We start from the raw sequence: 25,265 nt of genomic DNA on the forward strand, positions 1-25,265 counted from the left end.
TCTGTATAGAAGACTGTGGATTCTTCCATGAAAAATTGGGATGGTTACGCCAACCCGGATTATATGTCGATGAAAATGGGTTATTTGGCGGTCTGACGTAACCCTGAGCTGCCTGAACTTGTTCTTGAACAAATTCAGGGTACTGAGCTGCCGAAGGGCACTCAGTGATGTCGTGTGCCGGACTGGCACAAAGAGTACACACCTGCTGTGTAGTGGATGGTCCTGAGAGAAGCTGGTCCAGCTTCTGAGCAATCATGTCTACTTTACACTGCAGTGCAGTAGATGGACCAATCTCAAGAACGCCAGCTTTCTTCTGAATGCTGGGTGTGGCTCTATCAGAATGAGAGCTCGAAGCATGGTGGAGTGAATTCTCGGCCAATGTATCAAATAGCCTCCATGCTTCGTCCTCGCTCTTCAGCATGAATGTCCCACCGCATGAAGAGTCGATCATCTGACGATTCTTGTCAGACAATCCATCATAGAAACTCTGCACCAGTTGCCATTTCGGCACCTGATGATGGGGGCATTTCCTGAGGAGATCCTTCATTCTCTCCCAGGTCTCATGAAAGCGCTCACCATCTAGCTCTGAAAAGCTAGTGATGGCTCTACGATATTGGTTCGTGCGACCAATGGGAAAGTATTTCCAAAGAAACTCCTGTTGCAACTGATCCCAGGACTCTATTTCTACAGAATCTAAGGACTTTAGCCAATACTTGGCTTTGTCCTTCAATGAAAAAGGGAATAGAGTCAACCTCAACGCATCATCATCGAAATTCTGTATCTTAACAGTAGAACAGATTTCGAGGAATTCATCTAAGTGTCGGTAGGGATCCTCATGACTAAGGCCATAAAAGGATGGAAGCATTTGAATAATGCTGGCCTTAATCTCATAATGTGGCGCTCCTACATCGGGTCTCCGAATGCAGGATGCCTGAACATAGTCTGTGGGAATGAAGTATTCCCGCAGAGGGCGTGAAAGAACTGGGGGTGGAGGTGGAGGATCCATGTCAGCCATTGTTGCCGAACTTCGATGAGAATGTAAAATTCTCTCTGGGTTGTCAACAAATGGGTGTAATGGGGTTCCTAGACCTCGTCGACCCTGCATACACTGGTACTAAGACCAGATGTAAGCAAATGACCTAACTAAAAAAAATTAAACTAGCACAGATACTAAAATGTAAATAAGCAAATAACAGTAACTAAAAACAAACAAATATGCTATATAGCTATGTCAGAATTCTATACTAAATAATTAAATAACAAAGTAAACTATTCTATAATGCTAAAACAAATAAACACAGGAAATCACAAACTATGTTTTTCTAAAACCCACCTGTCTAATCGCTCCTTGCAGAATGATAATTAAGTGAATCCTAAAAAGAACAATATGTGAATCCTATATTTACTAACTATGTTAATCCTATATTCACTTACTAATCCTACTAACTAAAAAGAAAACAACTAATTAACTAACTAAAACAAAATAATAATAAATTAAACTCTAAGAAATAAAGTAATTAATTCGCCGTTCCCCGGCAACGGCGCCAAAATTTGGTTGATATTTTGGAATACTCTTTTTAAAACAATTATTTTCAATAAAACTTTGGAAAATCGTCAACCAAAAATATAAAAACCGACTTTCCACAAAGTGGTAAGTACGGGTCGATCCTCAGGGAACAGGAATTAAACACAATATTTCTATAAAATTCAATTTATTAATGCCAAATGTCAACCTACAATTACAAAGTTAATACAACTGCAATTAAACACTAAAAGAAAAGTAAACAAGCAATCAGTCTTCTGCTCCACACCAAGGGTATTTCCGTCGTTTCGCCACTTAAAGAATCTTCTCACTTGGACAATATCCCTGGACACTAAATATGTTTTTCAACCTAAAGATGCAGAAAAATACAAAGTTAGTTTTCTATTCGAATAACGAAAACAATAACTAAGACTAGTTCTAATTTTACGAAAATTGTAAAGCAAATACTATTTATCAAGCAAAAATTAACTAAAATACTAAATTAATGCTAAAATTACTCAATTTAACTCTACTAATGCTGTATGATGATGATGCAACTCCTAAAATGCAGAAACTACTAAAAACAAATCTAAAAGGCCGAAATTAAGAAAATTACGAAACTGCCCCTAACTAGTGTAAAATAGCATTCTGACAGGTTATCGGAAAACCACTGTTTGACAGGGCAAACGAGGTCCGATTTTCCCGAAATTTGTTCTGTTCTGCAACTGACAGATTAAACAAAATGACAGTTTTTACAGAATTAAAAAACAGTATCTGGAACTCCAGATATAAGCGTTTCAAATCTGGGAAAAATCAGGATATCGCCAGTCCTGTAATTTAAAATCCAGAAAAAGCGGTTTTCACAAAACGCTTAAAAATCAGACCAAATCAACTCCGAATGAGCTGAAATTTGGTCTGCAGTTAAATAACACGTCAATACAGTGAATAGAAAAAATAAATTTGGAAAACACAGAGTTTTTGATCAGAAAATAATTCTGTTTCGACAGGGCAAAAATCTGGTTTTTATTTCAATGCACTATTCACTATATGAAGCTATTTTAAACACTATGAACGTAATCTAACTATAATGCAGACTTAAATACTTCTATATGACATAATATATGCTAATATTGACTATGATAACTAAACTATTAATAGTAAAAAGACATTAACAACCACACATTCAATCAACCAATGATAAAATCTAACTAAAATGATTGCATAAATAACTAAACTAACTATTCTAAAGACAAGATGACTGAAATATAAAGGAGAGGAGACCACTAACGAACCATGGGTTGCAGCCTTTGGAATGTGACTATGGTTGACTCAACTAGGCTCTATCTTAACTTAGCTAGGTTCGGGTTTGGCTAAGGTTGACTCGACCTTGGGTTGGACTAGGACTCGACTAGGGTTAGGTTTTGACTTGGTTAGGTTACTAAGACTAGGTTGGACTCGGTTGAGGGTTGACTTAGTTAGGTTGAACTTGGATAGGCTCGAGTTAGGTTTGACTCGACTCGGACTAGGGCTAGGTCTAGGTTTTGTTTTGACTTTGACTTAGTCAACTAGGCTCGAGTTGACTTAGGCTCAACTAAGTTGGACCCAGCTTAGGGTTTGACTAGGCTCGAATGGGCTAAGGTAAGCTCGGTTGACTAGGTTAGGTCTAGACTAAAGTAGTAACCTCCTAATTAAGCTACAATTAATCCAAAGTTCACGATTTTAATGGAGGAGGTTGGAAAAAGGAATGTAATAATTACCAATATTCAAACTTTGAAATGCTTTGGATTCTCAAAAATCGCCCCATTTAAAGAGGGAGTTACACTCCTTAATTGCCTTTAATACCTTTTTGGAAATCTGAAAAGACCAATCTAGAAATCCACGATTTTTGCTTTTCAAGATGGAATTAAAATGCTTTTAATGCTCTATGGAAATCGTGTAACCTAGAGTGGAATTTTGGTTTAATTGCAAAACACTTTCCAAAGTTAAGGAGTAACTCCTTCTTTAATACACATTCAAAATTCAAATTTTCCTTAAATGCCTCACACGATTTTTGAAGAATATCTTTTTTCCAAAAGCTTTCCAATTTTCAATTACTTTAATTACCTCCCTTCTCCAAAAATCGCCAACTTCAATGGATGCTACTTTCTAAACTAATAGACTTAATTATACCTAGGGAACAAAAGAACTTAAATGGAAAATCGATTTCCTAGGAGTTAATGCTAACCTAATTCCAAAACTTACCTAAATGCAACCCTAAAAACGGCTAGAAAAGAAAGACCTAATACATTGAACCTAGACACCTTCCTAACTCAACTAATGACCATTAAGACTTGCTAAAAAAATCGACCAAGAGCTCCAGGGGAGCTCTAATGGCTGCCGCCCCACCTTGGGGAAGAAGAAGAACCATACGAAAATAAAAAAATAAAATTATAAATTAACAAAAAACAATAAAACTAAATAACCACTAACTTGATAAAACTAAATTAGAGAATAATACAAAGGACTCCTAATTACACAAAAGCTAACAATAACAGCACTATGCTGGACTTAAAATCATAAAAAAAATTAAAGAAAACTTGATTTTTATAATTTTCAATAATACACTCAAACACCAAAACGAAAAATGATTAAAACAATTAAGTAAATCAATCCTAAAACAATGGAACGACTAACACCAATTTATGCTACTGTTAACACACTAAACACACAGCAAGCAACACAACTTACCACTCTAAACCCCCTTTTAACAAAAATATAAAGATCGGCTAGAATATCCCTAGCCGATTTTTTCTTTTTTCAAAAATAAAATCAAAACGAAACACACGCACAACCCACTACTTAGAATAATCTAAAATGAAGTTTCCGAATGAGATTTTCAGCAACACAATACAAGACACAAGCTGGACAAAACGAGAATAGCAAAACAGAAAAATATTTTTGTAGAAATCAAGAATCGGCTAGAAAAAGTCTAGCCGATTTTTCTTCTTTTCAAGCAAAAACAACACACAAACAAACCTAACGACTAAGATGAATCAAAATGAAATTTGTGTCTGAGATTTTCTAAAAAGAAAACACCTATAACACGCTGGAAACAAAAACCCAAATCGACTAGAAAAGCCTCTTGCCGATTTGCACGTTTTCGATAAAAACGATAGAAAAACACAAATCGAATACACAACCAATGAAAGAAAACCTAATCTAACGTGCTGGTCTGTGCACGCATGCTATTCTAAGGTTGAAATAAAAAGAAAAACAAGAAACATACAGAAAATAACAAAACAAAAACCACACACACAAATCGGTTTTATCTAGAAGAGAAGGAAGAAGAAGACCTACCTTTTGGAAGATCCGACGACCGGGGGGGGTGAAGAAGAGCGGACCGTGGCTGGATGTAGACGTCTTCTACAGTTCAAGGATGCTGTACTTCACCAAAAACGGCACCTATTGCAGCTGCTACACGTTGGAGATCCACCGATGATGGCATGTGAGCCGATTCGCGATCGGAGGGTGTAGAAAGCCGGATGGAGGTAGGGCCGGCTCACCTTGGTGGTGTGTTGCGCACTCCCGCCCAAGGTTAATGGTCTCCACCTCTGCTACACCTGCAAAAGTACAGAAAAATGGTGAAAAGACAGCAAGGAATAAGAAAGAAATGAAAAGAAACCAAAGAAAGCTTGAAAATATGCTTGAAAATCAAGCATAGGTCGATCTTCAATGGCCAACACTTGGGGAAGATGGAGAGGAAGGAGCTGCTGCTGTAGAGTCACTGTAGGGGGCGTCCAAACACAGCCAAAGACCCCTAGGGTTCTTGAAAAAAAACTATTTATAGTTTTGACATTTTTCAGAAAGAGTGTTAAAAAATAAAATATTGCTAGGCGCCACTTTCTGGGGGGTTTTTAGAAAAACTTTTTGAAATGGGTATGGATAGGTGTGTGGGTTGGGTTTTGGTCTTTCTAAGAGTTGATCCAAGGTCCAATTGACCTAATTGGGTCGGATATGGATCCGATCCACCTCGAAATCCGTGCCCAAACACTGAAATAGCCATAACTCTCTCATTTTAACTCCGATTTTTCTGAAATTCGAACCATAGCCCCTTACTATCAAAACACATCTAAACATGGGTTTAAAACCTTAAACTTGATACAAAACACATGAAAAACTTGTTTACATGATGTGCATTTCATGCATCATCATCTATAAAGGAAAGCAACAGAGAAGGGGGAGGGACACGAAGCAGCCATTCGTATTGATCACCTTCATCCCTTCCTTCTCCCCTGGAGTCTTCGGTCTTCTCCCTCTGGACGCTCATCTCCTCCCCAGTTACCCTCATTTACAAGACTCTCTGCCTCATCTTCCATTTCCGGGCTCTCTGAGATGTCCACTATAAACGGCTAAAGATCGATCATCCCTTCGGACGATCCATTTCGGAAATCAAGCCTACGGTAATACAAAAGGGATTCATCACCTCCCCTGGTTCCCGATTTCCCCTTTTAAGGCAAGTAAGAGTTCTATCCTACTTCGATAGTTCCATTTTTTTTTTCTCTTTTCTTCTCTTCTTTCGGCCCCCATTAACGCATCACTGGTGGTTTTTGAGTTGCTTACGGTGATCTCAACCCACCTCATGCAACAGTAATCGGAATGTTTCTATTCCAACACTGTGTTACTTTCCCTTTCATTTCTTTTACTTATGTTTAATACTTGAATACTTGTTCATTTTATATTCTGTCTTTTTTTTTTTTTTGGTTTGCTCTGTTACGTTGTCATGACAACTGATGTTTAGCTTGGTTTGGTTCGAATGTATACCTGTACCACCTTGTTTAAACTTTCATCTCGAATGAATGGTTTAGCCATTCACCTTTCTTATAGTTACATTTAATATCCTGCATTTTAAATTCCTGATGAATTTTAGTTTTTCGTCTGAAGTCTTGCTCTTCATTCCACGAATTGACCCTCTGTTATGGATCGGCCCCACCATAGCCTCCGATCCCAGTTTGTTTGTTTGTTTCTTTTTTTTTAAGTGATGGATCATACCATTAGGAATTTGTAGTTCTTTTACAATAGATTCTTTGTCTTATATCCATGATTTTAGTTCAGTTTATTTGCTTATTTAAATTGTCTTCTTTAAGATTTATTTGATCTAGACATTCAAAGATTTCCCCAGTGTTATATAACTCAGATCACTGCATGGCATGGTCTAGACCATCAACTGCTTCTATGCAATGCCTATGTTTTGTCGCCCTATCCCCATCTGTGTCTACTATGGGAGCCATTCACATATGATGCTCACGACTTTCCCTTTTCCCACAGAACTTTATTTCACAGCATTACATTTTATAATAACTCTCATAACATGCCATCCTAATGACCATTTATGATTCATTATCTGTTCATTATTTGTACCTGTACATCTCGAGGTTCCAGTATCCACTTTAGTAATTTTTCTGAATTGATGTTGCTTATCTGAATTTTTAGTGGATGCATTTAACGCATCTGCCTTCCCCTATCACATTCTACAGATTCAATGAAGTTGCCTTGATGGATACTCCAATTTCACTGCATACTTATAAGTTATGAATTTAGCATCACAGTTAAGCTTGGTGGATGAACCTTGTGGGTGGTGGCGTTTCATTTTTTTTTTATTTAGCTCATAAATTCAAATTAGAGGATGATGAGTCGGTAACAAGTGATTTTGTAAACAGATTCGTTGGTGCTAATGATCTTAATGGTGATGCTAAATTCATAACATGAGTCACAGATCTTTAATATCTTGGTTGAACTCAAGTTATTGGCCATGTTTTCTCATAATTGTGTGGTTAAAACAGTAAACGTTGTTTTGTCAAATATAAAAGTGAAAGAAACAATGCTATGTCAAACTATACTCTTAACGCATGTGTTAAGATGGACCGTTCCTCACAGCTTCATACAAGAACGGCAGTTGGCGTCTTATCTGATTTCACCATCAGAGGAGCTTCAAATAACCTTTTGAACACTGAGAAATATGAAGACCAAGGAAATCCAGGAGCATTTCTTTTCCTTTCTTTAATGAAATAGGCCATATGAAGAGGGCCGATGCTATGGAGAATTTTTTTCTAGAATGGACAGATACAACTCTCTCTTTCACTATATCATCAAGTTTTAAGACCCCTTTTTCTATGCTGAAATATTTGTACATCACATCATACATCCACGGTTCATCATCATCATTTTTTTGTTTTCTGTTTGCTTTGCTTATCCACATTGCTAATACCTTTAGCCTTGGATTGCCATTGCTGAATCTACTGCCTGTAATAGCAAATCCTCTCTCCCTCACTTCAAGCCTTCTTGGTGGACCTCTGACCCAACATATTTGGAGACTGTTAAGTCTTAAGAATTTGGAAATATAGCAATACTAACTTGGTTGCTCATTTATCCGCAGGAGTCTGTATATTAAGTTGCTCTTGGATATCGGGCATTTATCGGTAAATTATGTTGCTCTTCTCTTTACCTTAAGATGCTGAATTTTGATGATTCCCCTTTTTTTTTCTTGTTTTTTTTGTTTTTGTTTGTTCTTTTTTCTTTCTTTTCTTCCATGCACAAGTGGTTCTCTACCTACATTCGTGAAATTACATCTGCCTTTGATATACATCATTTAGGATATGATCATTGTCCTAGCATATTCTGAATAATATTTGAAAATTGATGCTCCATACAGGGATATAAGTTATATGTCAAAGTTGTCAGTTGATTAGTAACCCAATGTATATACTCAGGATCAGTGGGTTAGTAACCCAAAACTGTCTTAAACCATGTTTAGGTTGCCAATTAATTCAGACAACTTAAAGGTAGCAGTCTTTAGCATTAACAGCTGGTCTGAAGCATCACTAGTACGCATTAACTGGAAGCCAGATTGTTATCTTTGTGACAGCATCACCTGAAACTCAAGTCTGATAAGGTCATTTCAGACGGCTGTGCTATAGAAGAACCAGTGATTAAATATGTAAATATGTCAGTTATTCCATTCACAACCAATAGGGTTTAGCTGTGATGATCCTAATTGTCTAAAACATTGGATGTTCCTACCTTAGTGGTCGAAATGTCAGCATTTTATTAAATTTCTGTAAGGAAGTTGTCCGCTACTGTGGAATTCTTCTATAAAATGGCCGGGATAGTTGTGAGCAGTATCAATCACTTGTCATTGACTGAGGGCGATGGGGCAGATGACGTGTCAATGATCTGGATAGTTGATGTTGGAGTTGGAGGGGTGGTCACGGTCAAGAAAGATGCCCAGGATATCATGGCATCGGGTCTTACTGTGAGTAGGTTTGGACCTCTAAATGGATCACTATTTGCCCATGGGACATCTGCTCAGGGTGTAGAAAATATTATCCTACATAGGTTTGGCTTAGCCATAATCAGTTGTGGCCCTAATTTTTTTTTTGGGGGCATTGTTGCATCTCCAAGAACAATCTCATCTGAGTGTGTCTAATGCAGAGCCTGATGACAACCATGACAACATATACTTCTTTGCCGCATCATTTCGGGAAATATGGAACAAGCCCAGTCCATGTCTCATCAGTTTCACCTAGGTGATAAAAAAAATATATATATACTTTGACAGTGGTATTGATAATTGGAATAAATTCAAAACATTACATGGACTGGAATATTCGCACGGCTGTATGTATTCTTCCCAAAATATGTTTTGAATTTCAGACTTGCTGATAAATCTTAAAGGAACATCGAAGGGAAGGAGTTTAATGAGCATTTCATGTGGGGGTAATCATCAACTCTTCAGCAGAAATTGTTCATTTAGCTTCAAAGCCTCCTGCTCAAGTTTACAGCTGCTGTAACACTTTCCATGTTTTTCAGCTACATCTTATAGCAGCATGAACTTCATATCTATAGCCCTCCATGGTCATACATATGTAAAGCCACCTTGATTCTCTGTTTTAGCTTCATTTTGTGTAATCACTGACATAACCATTGCATCATATTTAGGAATCCCCTGCACCTCCACTATGTATCTCCCACAAGTACCACTCTGCTTGCACCATCATCATTCTTATCCGCCCATGTTATATACCTGCTACATATATAGATATATATATATATATAGGTGTATATGTAAATATATATATGCACACACATATATATATGTATTGGCATGCCTATATATATATGTAAGTATATACTTACACATCACCCCTTGTCTTCTCACATTTTAAATATCTGGGCACGTGAGCCTTTTCCATTAGCCTCCGTATGAGATGTACAATGTTCTTCCAATTTTCATACTAACCAAATGTTTTGCAGGGAATATATGGAAAAGGTCATCACTTGGAATCGTAAATCCAATTTTATGAGTTGTAATAAGTTAGGATTTAATGAGAATTTACATTTCTTATTTTAGATAGAATGAATGAGCATTGTAAATATCCTGAATTGATTGTTTTCATGCATCTTTTCCTTTATTTCTCAAAATCTCACAATGGAGAAACACGAATGACACGTGCACCATTTCGTAAGAGGTAAATTAATCCTAAGTTGATGATCCATATCAATGGCCATAGTCAAGGTGTGGACAAAACTTAGTATTTCTATCTTTTACGAAATAACATTGGATCCACACTAGATCCGTTTTCAAAATTCATCATATTTTTCTTAAATATCTTCTTCTTTTATCAGAATTTAACTTAAAATTAATTCAAAATATATACCAATGGCCATAGTAAGGGTATATTGAGAGTTAATTTCAGTTTAAATTCTATAAAAGCACTAAATGTATTTCATTCTTCACCTGAGCTTAAATATAGATTATTATATAATACATTCAATGACCATAGTCAAGGATGTATTATATCTTCAATTTTATTTTAACTCATTTAAAGAATGGAATAGCTTTTCAAAAACCAAATTCAAAAAATATAAATTCATTCATCATTTAGGATAAAATTGCATCATATTTTTAAATTTTCTTTTTCATAAATCCAAGTAATTCTTTCCTTTATTTCTCAGGTCAAAAATCCTATTCATAAATTCAAATTCAACTCTATTTTTCAAAAGGATTCAAGAATGCAATTTCAAAGTCCCATTTGACTTTGAAACCTCAGAATCATCTTGTATTTCAAATTCCAAATTCTATCTTAAATTCAAAATCCAATTTAACTTTGAAATTCATTTGTATATTCAAGATTCAATTCATTTTCCAAGCTCAATTTAAACTTGGAAGTTCTTGATTCATCTTTTGAATTTAACTCCAAATCCATTTTAGGATTCAGGATTCAACCCTCACTTTGGATCTTAGACTTCAGATCCAATTCCTCCTCAGGATCCAGACTCCAATTTCACTTTGGATCTTAGACTTCGGATCCAATTTCCTTATAGGATCCAGAATCCAATTTCACCTCGGATCTCAAATTTCAGATCCAGAATCCCTTTTAGGATCTAGAATCCAATTCACTTTTGGATCTCAGACTTCAGATCCAATTCCATTTTTAGGATCCAAAATCTAATTCTACCTCAGGTCTCCGACTTCAGATCCAATTCCATTCTAGGATCCAGAACCCAATTCTACATTTGGATCTCAGACTTCAGATCCAAATCCATCTTAGGATCCAGAATCCAATTTTCCCCTTTGGATCTCAGACTTCAGATCCAAAATCCATCTTAGGATCCAGAATGTAATTCCATTTCCAATTTTAGATTTCAAATCAAATCACATCTGAATTTCATAAATTCATCCCTATTTTTAAAGTACCATATGGAATTCTCAGATCCCTTTTAAATCTCCAACTTCAAAATATCTAAATTCAATTCCATCTCAAGTATTCATTTCCTCAATTCAAAGTTCAAATTCAAAGTCCATTTTTGACTTTGAAACTTCATTTTAAAGCTTCAAGTCATTCCTTCTCATTTATTTTTCCAACTCTGATTTACTTCAAAGACTTAGAACTTCTCTGATCTATCTCAAGTTCTAAGTTGGATTCTATCATTCAAAAACCATTTCTTCACTCCATTACCAAGCACTTGGAGATTTTCAAAAAAACATCTTTCAAAAAGAGCATACATCCTTGCATTGCACAAGCATGATTCTTTGTGCATTTAGAGTTAGAATAAATTCTTAGATAATATTTAGGCAAAGCAAAAGGCATAGATTCGATCCTTGGTTCGATTACCCCTGGTAAAGGCGCCAGGAACGGTCGAACCTCGTACCGACGAGCGAATCCCGTCTCTCCATTTTTCCCGCACATTTTCAAAACGGAGGCGAGTTATTTGCTAAATATTTTTCAAATCAAGGTCAAGTGAGACCGCGCAAAAGAGTTCCTCTTCTCTCTTTCTTTCTTTTCTTTTCTTTTCTCTTTCTCTTTTCTTTCTTTTATTCTTCTTCCTTCAAAAAGGAGGAAAATGGAGGTTAGAAAAGGAAAAGAGAAGGAAGAGAGAAAAACCACAAGAGAGGAAAAATTTTGCGATGATCACAGTTTTGGCGACCGAGATGGGACCTGTCTCCATCTGGTCGAATTATGCCTTTGCTTTGCTTTTATATAATCTAAGTCTTTATTCTAAACATATGTCAGCTACATTTCCATGTAAACCTTAGGAGCCTAGACTCTGTCCTAAGCTGACATCATGGCATATAGGATCTAAGTATGGTTTGGTAGGACCATATTGAGGAGATTATTCCATGTTCACATTAGACTTAGGTCTTAAATACAACTCTCCTCAATTTTAGGGATTGAATGAAGACAATGTATGCAAGTGTATGCTTCTCTTTATTTTAAATCTATCTCTTCAGGACTTGCATTGGAGCCTTCTGATTTTATTTGCATGTTGATCATATTTTGAAAACATCCCTACCTATATTGTCCCGGTCTTCACGTTGCTGGGCTGTCTCACTGAACCATAGTTCGGGAGAGAGCCTCACAACTGGACCACTTATTTGGGTTCGCGCCCCCCTACCACGTACCTAAGGGCCATAGTCCGAGGTATATCAGTAGGTGCTCAAGGATGTTGGGAAGCCATTACCTTAGAACCGGAGAATTACCTTTTATGCCACGTACTTCGAGCTTCGGCTTGAGTATATCGGCATACCTTGATTGGAATCAGATGATCTGAACTATAGAGTTAGGATTAAGGTCCTATAAGCCATTTCAAATATTACATTTAGGGTCAGCCTTTAGGGAGTGCTGTGTGCGCATCCTTGTTTGTGCAGCTATGATTATGCAATGTTTTCCTTGTGTTCTCCTATATATATCGAACCTCTTTCAAAACCCTGGGTGTACTGTTCAAAACTTCCTCTATTTTCAAAAACCCTAGGTGTATATTTCTCCTTTACCTACGTTCTTTTCTCTTTTATGTCAACCTTTCTTTAAAAACCCTGGAAATTCTTTCTTCAAAATCCCTTGATCTTTTTTTACAAAATTTCCAGGAAATTATGTCTATCCCTCTCTCATCAAAAGTCTATCCGTAAGTCCTGCATTCTATCTGACTCTTCTCCTCTCTTGCCTCAGTATCATTCCGATGGCGTCTGAATCTCTCGATGCTATCTTTCTCAGGGATCATGTCTTCTATCAAATAAAGGATGGAACCCCAGATCATCGGGTCATCCAGTCTCGTACCTTCTTCCCTCGGTGGTACTATTCTTGGTTCACCGCCTTCTCGCGTATGTTCCCAGACCACTTGGATGATTGTGGATTGGAGATGGCATCGGCAGTTGGCAAGCGAACCATCAACGGCAGTCTGATTCAAGCTATGGCAGAGCGGTGGAATCCACGTACCTGCACGTTTTGGTTTCCGTGGGGAGAGATGACTTTGCTAATGGATGAGTTCAGTGACATCATGGGATTGCCAGAACCAGCTGGTCAGCCAGATGATCCAGTCGAACAACAGTTCTTAATCAATGTCAAAGGGATAGATGTTCGAGAAGCATTGGCTAGAGCTACAGGGAGCAGATCCTGGCCTCTCACGGAGATCAACGAAAGTCAGTTCATCGATATGTTCGAACTATATCACAAGTATGGAGCCTATGAAGAAGTCGATACCTTATCTCGAACAGCAAAAGAAAGAATTCAGCATGCCATGGTCCTATGCACAGTAGGACTGGCGTTTTTTCAGGATGGTCAGAATTTCATCGATGTTAGAGTCGCTCAACTTTTTCGAAGATGGGGAAGCAAGCAGACCCGTCAGCTTTCAGTCTCCATGGCAACTCTAGCCTTTCTCTATAGAGGTTTAGCTCGATTTGCCCTCGGAGATACCATTTTGGTGGAAGGATGCACATATGCCTTACAATCGTGGTTCCTGCGACATGTGCCGTCAAAAGCTAGTTCTTTTAGATTCAGCAGTAAGCAACCAAAGTCAGCCATTCAGTAACGAGCTTTGATCGAGAAACTGCATCAGGAGGAGATCGTTTGGGATTTCTTTGACAGAAGAGAAACCATTCCTCGATACACCTATGTTCGTGACAAGCGCTACAAATTGCTCGGCCCTTTCTTCTGCGTCGACTATCAGCCAGAGAGGTGTCTTCGACAGTTCTCGCAGCGGCAGATTCGTGTCAACACTCGCTTTCCGACAGGCCGCATGCCAGAGTTCGATCTACGGTCGGATCAGTGGTCTGGAGCATACCACGTCGCCAAATACACTTGGGACTCTTTTATTCCTTTGTCTATATTTCCTGGTCCTAATGTATCGTCAGAGTATCGAGAATGGTGGCAAACTGTCTGCCCACCTTCTCTTTGTATTTAAATTTTGTCATTAATGAAAATGCAAACTTTTGTTCTGATAAAAAGCTTTTTTTTTTTTTTTTGGCCAAATCTTATTTTTGTTTCATATGATTACGAATTCATCCCCAATGATGAGGCCCATTTTATATATTCTTTCTTCGATTATCTCTCGTCATGATGGACGACCTCTCCTAGGTCATAAGGCGCATTTTTTTGCCATAAAAAGGTGACACAATCATTGCAAAAATTTGTGATGACCCAATCCCTGGTAATGGGATAACTTATCTAAAATGTCTATCAATTCCTTCTTTCATGTCTTTTCCTCAAAAATCACATTTTCAAAAATTTCCTCCAAACCCTAACCATTCCTTTTACCTTCCCAGGAAATCACTGGCATTGGCAAAATGGTTGTAACAAGGGCAGGAAAAGAAACAGTTCTTCAACACAGCGACAGTGAGGCCGAAGGGATGGATTCCCCCAAATCGGTCAGGGGGCAGAATCAGAATCAGGCTGATGATATAGACCCCGCCATGTATAATCTGTTCAAAAGAATGATGACCAAAATGATGTCCGAGCAGGCCGAGGCCAGTCAGAAGGAGGTCGCTCCAAATAGCAAACCAAAGAAGAAGGCTGTGAAGAAACCAGTCAGGATTGTTAGAAAGAAAGTACAGCCCGACACCACTTCTGAAGAAACATAATCAGTTGAAGAATCGAAAGAGGAAGAGCAGTTTGTTTATCATCAGAATCTTCCACCGCAGTTTGTAAAGACCGCTGCAGAGCCCGAATCAATAAACAAACCCATTCCGGCTAATGACCCGATGCAAGAGCAGATGAAAGAAATGAATCGGGCTATCAAGGATATCCAGGCCAAAAGCAAAGGCAAGCAGACCTACTCTGGCGAAGATTTTTATCATGGTCTGGACGGGGATGACAAACTGGAAAATCTCCCTCGCAAATTCCTTAAATTTGACGGAACTAGCAACCCTAAGGCTCATTTGGCCACCTTTTATGCTGAATGCGGCCGTTTCAGGAAAGACAATCGGGCGTTATTCATCTGCTTTCCTCGCAGCTTAGAAGGGGTAGCGGCCAGGTGGTATGCAGACCACATTAATCCTATCGAACTACGAGAGTTCGATAAAGTCGTGAACTTGTTCATTGAGCGCTTCATGTTCAATGTCGAAGCCTCGGCAACCCTCAATCATCTATACAATTTAAAACAGATAGAGAATGAGAAAGCCAGCGAATTCATCCACAGGTGGAGAAGCACCTGTAACAGAATGAAGGTTCCCATCCCAGAGGAGCACGCCCTGCAGATTATTCTGAATAATTTCGCCCAGCCTCTGAGGAACCTCATTTCCACTTCGCCCGCCAAATCATTCATCAAGCTAATTGAGAGAGCTGAATGACTCGAGACTGGTCTGGACAATGGCCTTTACGAAGGATATCCTTTTGTCAAGGGGAATCCTGACCAAAAGAAAAAGGTGCATGTCGCCTATGCCACAGAATTGTCAAATCAGGGCAGCAGCAGTTTTGGCAGCAAGAAGAGCAAGAAGAATCGTAATAAGAATGCAAAGCATTTCAGGGCAAAAAGGACATACTCTGCGGCCCAAAAAGGGAAGTTCGTCAAACCACAGCCTGTTCAGTCAACACCGCAGCCAGAAGCAAAGCAGTCAGAAAAGCCGAAGCATGAGGGTTGGAGTTACGACCGAGAGTTCACAACCCTGGAACAGTCCCGCGAAGACATCTTGGAATATATGATGTCTAAGAGAATGATAAAACTCCCCAAGGTAGCAGATCCTCCGGTCGCTATGGGAAAGTGGACTGACAAGTTCTGCAAGTTTCACCAGACTGTGGGACATGACACGAAGCACTGTTTTGTCCTAAAGAACATCATCCAGGATTGCATCGACAAGAACCTGTTGATTGAGGATGAAGAAGAACAACCGGAAATCTTATCCAAGCCATTCCCCAAGCATTCAGCTTCGATCATCATGGAGCAGACATTCTCTCTTCAAGGTAGCATCCAACCATGTTCCGGCCAGGACATTCAGGATCAGCATCAGGTCCTCGTCCTCCGCCAAGCGCAGTCTTCCGCCAAGAGGGCGGATATCATTGCATTTTCCAGCAAACCAACAAAGGCAACGACAGAAATTGCCAAGCTAGTTCCCAGGATCCCGAAAAGCTTTATCAAGGCAGCTTCGAAGAAAGAAGAAGATTCAGGGTCAGTTCAGAAGCCAATTACTGCTTTATCCAACATTTCGATCCTAGATCTGACCCATACTTCCCCAGAGCACCAACAAGTGCTAGAAGATCTGCTCAGAAAGATCAAAGTCAAACCTAGCACAACACCGCAAGACATGGCTCAGATCGTCAATCAAGCAATGATGAATGTGCCAATCACATTTTTAGATGAGGATTTGCCAAAATCTCATTCGTTCCACAACAACGCACTTTACATAGTGGTGCGAACCAGGGGCATGACAGTCCCTCATGTGCTCGTTGATGGGGGCAGCAGCCTCAATATCTGTCCGGAGATGACAGCCAAGGCGTTGGGTTTAAAAGAAGAGGAATATACCCCAGATCCGATCACAATTTACGGTTTTGATAACCATGGGCAGACAGCCAAGGGAAAAATATTTCTTGAAATCTTCATCAATTATTCAGTGCATACTGTGCTCTTCCATGTAGTGAATGTGCCACCTACATACAATCTGCTACTTGGGCGCACTTGGATTCACAATGCCAATGTTGTCCCATCAACCTTGCACCAGTGCATAAAGTGGTCGAAGGGAGGCATGATCACCACGGTCCTAGGAGAGGATCCAGAAGAACGACTCCCGCAGCCGATGATTCCCCGTCCTACTTTCACTGCCGACATTCCGAGCATCCGGGAAATCAAAGAAATTACTCTGAGTGAAAGTCTGGATATGCTAAATTTAAAAGAAGTCCAGCCGACAGAAAATGTCACCGCAGTAGTTCAGTGGCAGGGACCTCGCTTCTTCAAGCTAGGAGGACGCCTCGATTGCACTTCATTCAAAGATCACCCACTATTTCCTCAATTCTCAAAAGCTAAGAAAAGGTTTGATCTTCTAATGAAGCACGATTATCAGCCCTTCAGGGGCCTGGGCAAAGATGAAGACGGCATTCTGGAGCCGATCGTCCCCGCTCAGCATGTCACCGGTACAGGCTTGGGTTTCATAGGTCAGTCATCCGGCAGAAAGACCACCTTCGTCAAGGGAGCCCAGTAAAGAAGACAATGCCAGTGTTTTCTGCTTTTTCCTTTCTTTCTGTCATCTTGTAAGGGCAAGATCCTCCCCGGTTTCTTTCTTTCCTTCAAACAATCACTTGTAAATATCAAAGTTTACTTAATCAATGAAAACTTTGTTTTCTCTATTCATCTTGGTGAGCACAAATTCTTTGCTTATATCCTTGGCAATGTTGTCATCCTTTGTTTCTGTACAAAAGGCTAGTCTCAAACATTTTTTTCAAAAACCTTCTTTGCACTTTCAGGATTGTCGGAATCATGGCTCCTAAATTGCTCAAAAAGCTCGTCATCAATACCAATCTTTCTCAAAACAAATCCAAACCGGCCAGAATATGCAAGGCAAAGGCAGGGGCAGAAGTCAGCAGAATGACAGAGCAGATCGAAGAGTTGGCAGATTTTGACTCAGCAATTCAAGATTTGCCAGAATTCGCTAGTATTCGGAAGCAGGATGAACCATCACCATTAGTTCAAGACCCGATGGAGGATGTCAATGTTGGTTCAGAAGATGATCCAAAGATCCTCAAAATTGGTTCGAGCTTGAGTTCAGATGAGAAGGAAAGGCTCATCTACTTCCTCAAACAGCATCAGGAAGTCTTCGCTTGGACTTATGAGGATATGCCAGGCTTAGACTCCAAGTTAGTCGAGCATCGCCTTGTGTTGAAGCCGGATTGCAAGCCAATCAAGCAGAAATTGAGGAAAATGGATCCCCGAGTGGCACCACAAGTTAAAGAGGGACTTGAGGAGTTGCTAAGAGCAGGATTCATCCGGACTATTGAATACCCAGACTGGTTGGCAAACATTGTGGCAGTTCCCAAAAAGAATGGCAAAGTCCGGATCTGTATTGATTTCAGAGATCTGAACAAAGCCACCCCAAAGGATGATTATCCACTCCCCAACATCAATCTTCTGATCGATAGCACGGCAGGCCATGCCATGTTCTCCTTTATGGATGGATACTCAGGCTATAATCAGATCAAATTGGCCGCTCGTGACCAATCCAAAACTTCCTTTACCACGCCTTGGGGTACCTTTTGCTATACAGTCATGCCGTTTGGACTCAAGAATGCTGGGGCAACCTATCAGAGAGCTATGGCAGTTATCTTTCATGACCAGATGCACAAGAACATAGATGCCTATGTGGATGACATCCTGGTCAAATCAAAAGAGGGAGAAGATCATCTTGATGCCCTTGGCCAAGTCTTTGGAAGACTTATTCTCTATAAGCTGAGACTCAATCCACAGAAATGCGTCTTCGGAGTGCAGTCAGGCAAGTTGCTTGGCTACATGATCAGCAAGAAAGGCATAGAAGTAGATCCCGCCAAGGCAAAGGCGATCATTGATATGCCGCCTCCCACTAATCTTAAAGAACTGCGAAGCCTTCAGGGTCGCATTCAGTCAATTCGACGCTTCATCTCCAATTTGGCCATGAGGTGTGAACCCTTCAATCACTTGTTGAGAAAAGAAGTGAAGTTTAAATGGGGACCGGAATGTCAGCTCTCATTTGAGTGCATCAAGCAGTATCTTATCAATCCACCAGTTCTGAAGCCACCAGAACTTGGAAAGCCACTGCTCTTGTATATCTCCGTCAACCATAATGCTTGTGGCGGATTTCTTGCACAGTACGAGGAAGGCAGCCGGATAGAGCATGCCATCTACTACATCAGCAAGACTTTCATCGATTATGAGAAGAGATATTCTCAGATGGAAAAGACATGTCTAGCCTTAGTGTGGATGTGTCAGAAACTGAGACATTATCTGATGGCCTTAGAGATCAAAATTCTGTCGAGACTTAACCCTCTCAAGTATATCCTTGAGCAGCCTTTCCTTACTGGACGGATTGCAAAATGGCAAGTCCTACTGATGCAGTACGATTTGGAATATGTTTCTCAGAAGTCAGTCAAAGGTCAATCCATCGTAGATCAGTTGGCAGATTTCCCATTGACAGAAGAGATCAAAGCGGAAGATGATTTCCTTGATGATTGCATTTGCAGTGTTCAGGAATCCCCGATTTGGACTCTATTCTTTGATGGAGCCCGAAACATGACTGGTATAGGAATTGGGATCTTGTTGATCACTCCTGAAAAGGATATGCTCCCTTATTCCCTCAGACTCGACTTCTAATGTACTCATAACATGGCCGAGTATGAAGCTCTAATACAAGGCCTCAAGATTTTGCAAGACTTTGGTGTCAAGAGAGTACACGCCTTCGGCGACTCATTACTTGTTGTCAGTCAAGTTAATGCTGAATGGCAAGTCAAGGATTCAAAGTTAATCCCTTATCAAAAGATTGCCTTAGCCCTCATAGGCGATTCTGAAGAATTTCAGCTCAACCATGTCAAAAGAGAATTCAATCACATAGCCGATGGCCTAGCCTGCTTAGGCTCTATTTTGTCTTTTAAAGACAGTGAATCCTGTCGTTCATTTGAAATCGACAAACTTGATCAACCTGCCTACATTCCAGTTGAACAAGTAAACCAAGCCACTTAGAAAGAGAAGCCTTGGTACCAAGACATCAAAAACTTCATCGAAACTAGTAAATTCCCAGCGGAAATGTCAAGAAAAGAGCAACACGCGGTTCAGCGCATGTCAGCCCGTTATTTCCTCCTGGCCGATACTCTTTATCGCCGTGGATTCAGTTCTGAGTATGCCAGATGCTTAGATAAAGATAAAGCCATGGAAATTGTCCGAGAGGCCCACGAAGGAATTTGTGGTGGTCACGTCGGCTACCAAACACTCGTCAAGCAAATCATCCGGGCAGGGTATTATTGGAAAACCATGCAGCAGGATTGCCATCAATTTGTAAGGAAGTGCGTCAAGTGTCAAATGCACGCACCTTCTATTCATGCGCCAGCAGCATACTTTCAATTCGTAGTCTCTCCTTTGCCCTTTTCGATGTGGGCCTTCGACGTAGTTGGTCCGATCACTCCTTCGGCTTCTAATGGCCACCGATACTTCCTCGCGGCTACAGAATACTTCACCAAATGGGTCGAAGTTGTCACTCTGCGAACAGTAGAAGGCCGACACGTGATTTCGTTTATCCATAAAAATCTTCTTTGCTGCTTCGGCGTCCCGCATGACATTGTGTCAGATAATGGCAGCCATTTCAAAAATGAGAAGATGAAGACTTTCTGCTCAAAGTTCAGGATTCATCACCATTTCTCAGCCCCCTACTATCCTCAAGGGAATGGCCAGGCTGAGGCCACCAACAAGATTTTGATCCGCATTCTGGAAAGAACAGTGGAGACAGGCCGCGATTGGCACGAGAAGATGCACAATGCACTGTGGGCGTACCGAACCACCATTCGGACTCCAACCAATGCTACTCCTTCATAACTCGTTTATGGGACTGAGGTAGTGTTACCTCTCCACGTTCAGAAGCCTGCACTCAGGTTTGCATCGCTCATCGAGCTTTCGCTTGATCAGTATCAGCAGCAGAGGTTGGTAGAGCTTGATCTATTAGATGAGAAAAGGCTCAAGACAACGGAACACGCTCAGGCCTATCGTCAAAGGATAGCTCGGCACTATGCCAAATCAGTCATTGAGAGAAGATTTTGAGTCAATGATCTTGTGCTCAGATCGACAGCTCATCTCAAGCATCGGCCGAAGGGCAAGTGGTCACCCAATTGGGAAGGCCCTTATGTAGTTAAGGAAGCGCTGCCTCGCAATTCCTATCGTCTGATCAACGCAGATGGAGGGGAACTGCCCGATCCTATTAATGCTTTACATTTGAAAAGATTTTACACTTGAATTGTTCATCATAGCCTTTTGTATTCCTCAAAAGTCTTTTCAAATAAAGCAATATTCTTCTCACATTCTTCTCCCTGATACTGGGGCATTTTATTTTGATCTCTACTTATCTTCCTTCATGATGATGCAGGCAGGATCAGACGAATCCTTTTCTAAAAATCTTATCAATTCTTTGATAACTTGGTTATCATTATTAAATCGCGTTCATTTCAGTTTTTATTTTTATCTAATCAAATTTTATCAATTTATTGTCAATTTCATCAATTTGTCAAATTTTAGTAAGTTTGTTTTTTCTAAATTTGATTTCTTTATCTTTAGAAAAAAAAAATATAACCCTTTCAGGTTAAGGGATAAACCTGATGCCTCTTTCCCATGAGGTATTCTTTTATTTATATTTTCCCCTCAGTTGAAGGGAAAAACCTGACCCTCGTTGTCCGAGGTGTTCCCATTCAGGATAAGGGATAATCCTGATACCCCTCATAGGAGCATCGCTGCTACCCGAGAGAATTCTTTTTCAAAGTAAATTTTCAATAAATCTCTTTAAATTCTTCTCCATTTTATAAATTTTATTCTTCTTCAGGTTAAGGGATAAACCTGAATTATTTCCCATAAATTCTTCAATTCACCTCAAATTTTTGTTCTATGTTCCCTCAGAATAGGGGAAAATCCTGAAGCCATCATAAATAAATCCGGATCTTGGGCCACCTTGGGTCAAGGATCTCGAATGAATCTCTCATCTTCATCATCAAAAATCTATTCATGCTTTTGTCAATCCTTCGAGTTCCGACTTCTGGGTTGGAATCATTTCCTTCCCATCTGAGTTCCGACTCAGGATTTCATTTTTCCATTTTATCATTATTTTTCTCAAAAAACCGGGTTCCGACTCGGATTTTCCTTTTTGTATATTCTTATTTTTGAAGTCTCAAGTTCCGACTTGAACTTCCTTTTGAATCCAATGCTCGTGTTGGACAAATCGTTGTTTTGAGAATTGGAGTCTTCAAACTCAATTCTCATTCATTTTCTTATATTTAAAAACCGGGTTCCGACTCGGATTTTCCTTTTTGTATATTCTTATTTTTGAAGTCTCAAGTTCCGACTTGAACTTCCTTTTAAATCCAATGCTCGTGTTGGACAAATTGTTGTTTTGAGAATTCGAGTCTTCAAACTCAATTCTCATTCATTTTCTTATATTTAAAAACCGGGTTCCGACTCGGATTTTCCTTTTTGTATATTCTTATTTTTTAAGTCGCAAGTTCCGACTTGAACTTCCTTTTTCCAATGCTCGTGTTGGACAAATCGTTGTTTTGAGAATTCGAGTTTTCAAACTCAATTCTCATTTCATTTTCTTATGTTTAAAAACTGGGTTCCGACTTGGATTTTCCTTTTTGTATATTCTTATTTTTGAAGTCTCAAGTTCCGACTTGAACTTCCTTTTGAACCCAATGCTCGTGTTGGACAAATCAATTGTGTCAAGAATTCGAGTTTTTCAAACTCAATTCTCACTCATTTCTTATATTTGAAAAACCGAGTCCTGACTTGGATTTTCGCTTTTGTATATCCTTATTTTCTCAAAGTTCTGGTTTGAGTCTCCCCTGTCGATCTAATGCTCGTGTTTGGATCAGAGTTCTCCTTGAACTTCCCCTTCAGGATAAGGGATAATCCTGAAAATACCGGCAATCATTCTTATTCAATTCTCAAGCATCTTAGAATGTTGGTCTCCTGTTCAAATCTCCATTGAAAAATCCAGTGCTCGTGCTGGTATGCATTTTTTGAAAACCCAGTGCTCGTACTGGGGTGCATTTTTCGAAAACCCAGTGCTCGTACTGGGGTATATCTCTCGAAAACCCAGTGCTCGTGCTGGTGTGCATTTTCGAGACCCAGCGTGCGTACTGGGGCATTTTTGAAATCCAGTGCTCGTGCTGGTACATCTAGCACTCGCGCTAGTGTTTGGCTGACCGATCAGTTAGCCCTCCAGGTTCAGTCTTTGTACTAACCAAACATCATCATTCAAGTTCTAAATTCTCAAATTTCAACCTTTGGGTTATCATTTTGTCAAAAATTCAAATCTTTTTCTTGCGAAGGACCCTCTTTAGGGAGAGTTCGAGGGAGCTCGTTCCTTTCTCACGCAACCATCTTTCGTTCGCAAGAACCCTTTTCCAGGGAGAGTTTGAAGGGACTCGTTTTCTTCGCGAACAGTTTGCAAAACAAACAACCAACTTTACACAAAAGAACCCTCTTTCCAGGGAGAGCTTCGACGGAAGCTCATTTCTTTTTGTGGCCCTTTGTTTTTCTCATCTTTGGCCAAATTCTTTCGTAGAGGACCCTCTTCTAGGGAGAGTGTGATGGACTCGCTCCTCTGTGAAACTTTCTCAACTTTATTTTCCGGCCGCCTTTCCATAAGAGAAGCCTAGAGATAGGGAGTTTTGACGAAAACTTAATTTCTCTTCGAAAGTTCTGTTTTGCAAACACCTCCTCTTTCAGGGAAGAGAGGAGTATTTCCAACTTCCAATTCAGGTAAGGGTTAAGCCTGAGTCTCTCTTTTCGGGGAAAAGAGAGGAGAATTTTGTCACGGATGTGCCGATTTCGATATCAAGCGATCTCTTTCATCAAGGATTTAAGAATATTTTGCCAATTTGTTATCAAGTCATTGTTGATCTCAAAATTTTCATCACATAAAGAATCACCTCAAACTACCTTTAGTATTATTTCCAAAAGAGCAAGACTCTTGCGAAATAAGAACTAGATTCAAGCTTTTTCTGTTGATCAACCAAGAGGATGAAGAAAAATCTTCGATATGACCAGTAAAGGAAAATTCAATGATGTTGAAAAGCCATAAGTGAACTGATATTGATCATAGCTATGGCACATTCTTAAAGATTATTTCTCTGGCAGTAAGACAGTGGAAGTATCCTGGGCAGTCAGAAAAGAACCTACCCAATCCATATCTCCTCAGTCAGTCAAGCTGCAATCAAATATCCGCAAAAGGAATCTCTCAATTGTCGTCAAGATGAAGGCAAATTAAGCGAGTAGACCCCCGGGGCCAAAGAAGATTTGAAACATCTCCAAGTTGACGGAGTTTGTGACGGATCCTTCCAGGGAAAGTTCGGATCACCGTCGAGATGAAGGCGGTTGTAATGGACCTACCGACAAACCCTAAAAGATATTTGATTTTTGCTATCATTTAGAGATTTCAACCCAAGAACCAATGTCATCAACCATAATTCCGGGAAAAAAAAGGAGGACCGGAGCATCTCCAAGATGAAGGAGTTTGTGACGTACCCTTCCTCGAAAAAGAGAGAAAAAGTCAAGACATCTCCAAAATGAAGGATGATGTAAAAACTCAAGAAAGTTCCATGACTCAAGAAAGTGCAAAAAGATCATCATGGGAAATGCCCAGGATATCAAACTGCCCAAAAATGTCAGGAATCATCTTTTTTTATGTGAAATTCTTTTATCAATATCTTTCCACTCAATTGCTTTTATGAAGCTAAGAATATTTTCTCTCTTTTCATATCAAGGAAATTGATATCCTCCTTAAAGAAGCTCAACAGCAACAAACTTTGAATTTGACTCTTGATTCTACAAAGTTAGCCCAATTGAAGCTAATACTCCAGGTAGAAAGAGGTGATATTTTTCATACACAATTCAATCATGCTGAATCAACTACAATTTTGACATTTTATTGGCAATATTTTCTCATTGTCCCAAAATGAAGTGTGAACTTGATATTCGTCTTGACGTATCCTGACGTCATCCCTCCTTAGGACTGAAAAGTCCTTTCCTTCCGTATGATCTGAGCGCTCTCAGATTCTCACACTTCCCTGTGTTCCCCACTGTCCCACCATAGACAGTTCCCGCTCAGGATAAGGGTTAAACCTGAACTTTTTGCAAAAGGACTGTTATTGTCAAAAGCTTTTTTTAGTCTCAGCAATGAGGCGCCCAAGAACAACCCCTTTTTAAGCTTTAGGGACCTCCATTTTCATCCTTTTGCAAAACCCCTCTGGGACTTGTTGTGCAAAGTCTAGAAGCCCATCACAGT

General features: G+C 39.7%; 1 non-coding gene across 1 annotated transcript; it reads left to right on the forward strand.

The window, feature by feature from the left end:
• The first annotated feature begins 509 nt into the window (after positions 1 to 509).
• LOC149834932 (small nucleolar RNA R71) lies at positions 510 to 612 on the forward strand. Its single transcript, XR_016432870.1, has one exon. It is a non-coding gene; the product is annotated as a small nucleolar RNA R71 (small nucleolar RNA).
• Positions 613 to 25,265: the final 24,653 nt, after the last annotated feature.

Source organism: Nuphar pumila, chromosome 6, assembly GCF_984573655.1.
Source record: "Nuphar pumila chromosome 6, dmNupPumi1.hap1.1, whole genome shotgun sequence".
Lineage (NCBI taxonomy): Eukaryota > Viridiplantae > Streptophyta > Magnoliopsida > Nymphaeales > Nymphaeaceae > Nuphar > Nuphar pumila.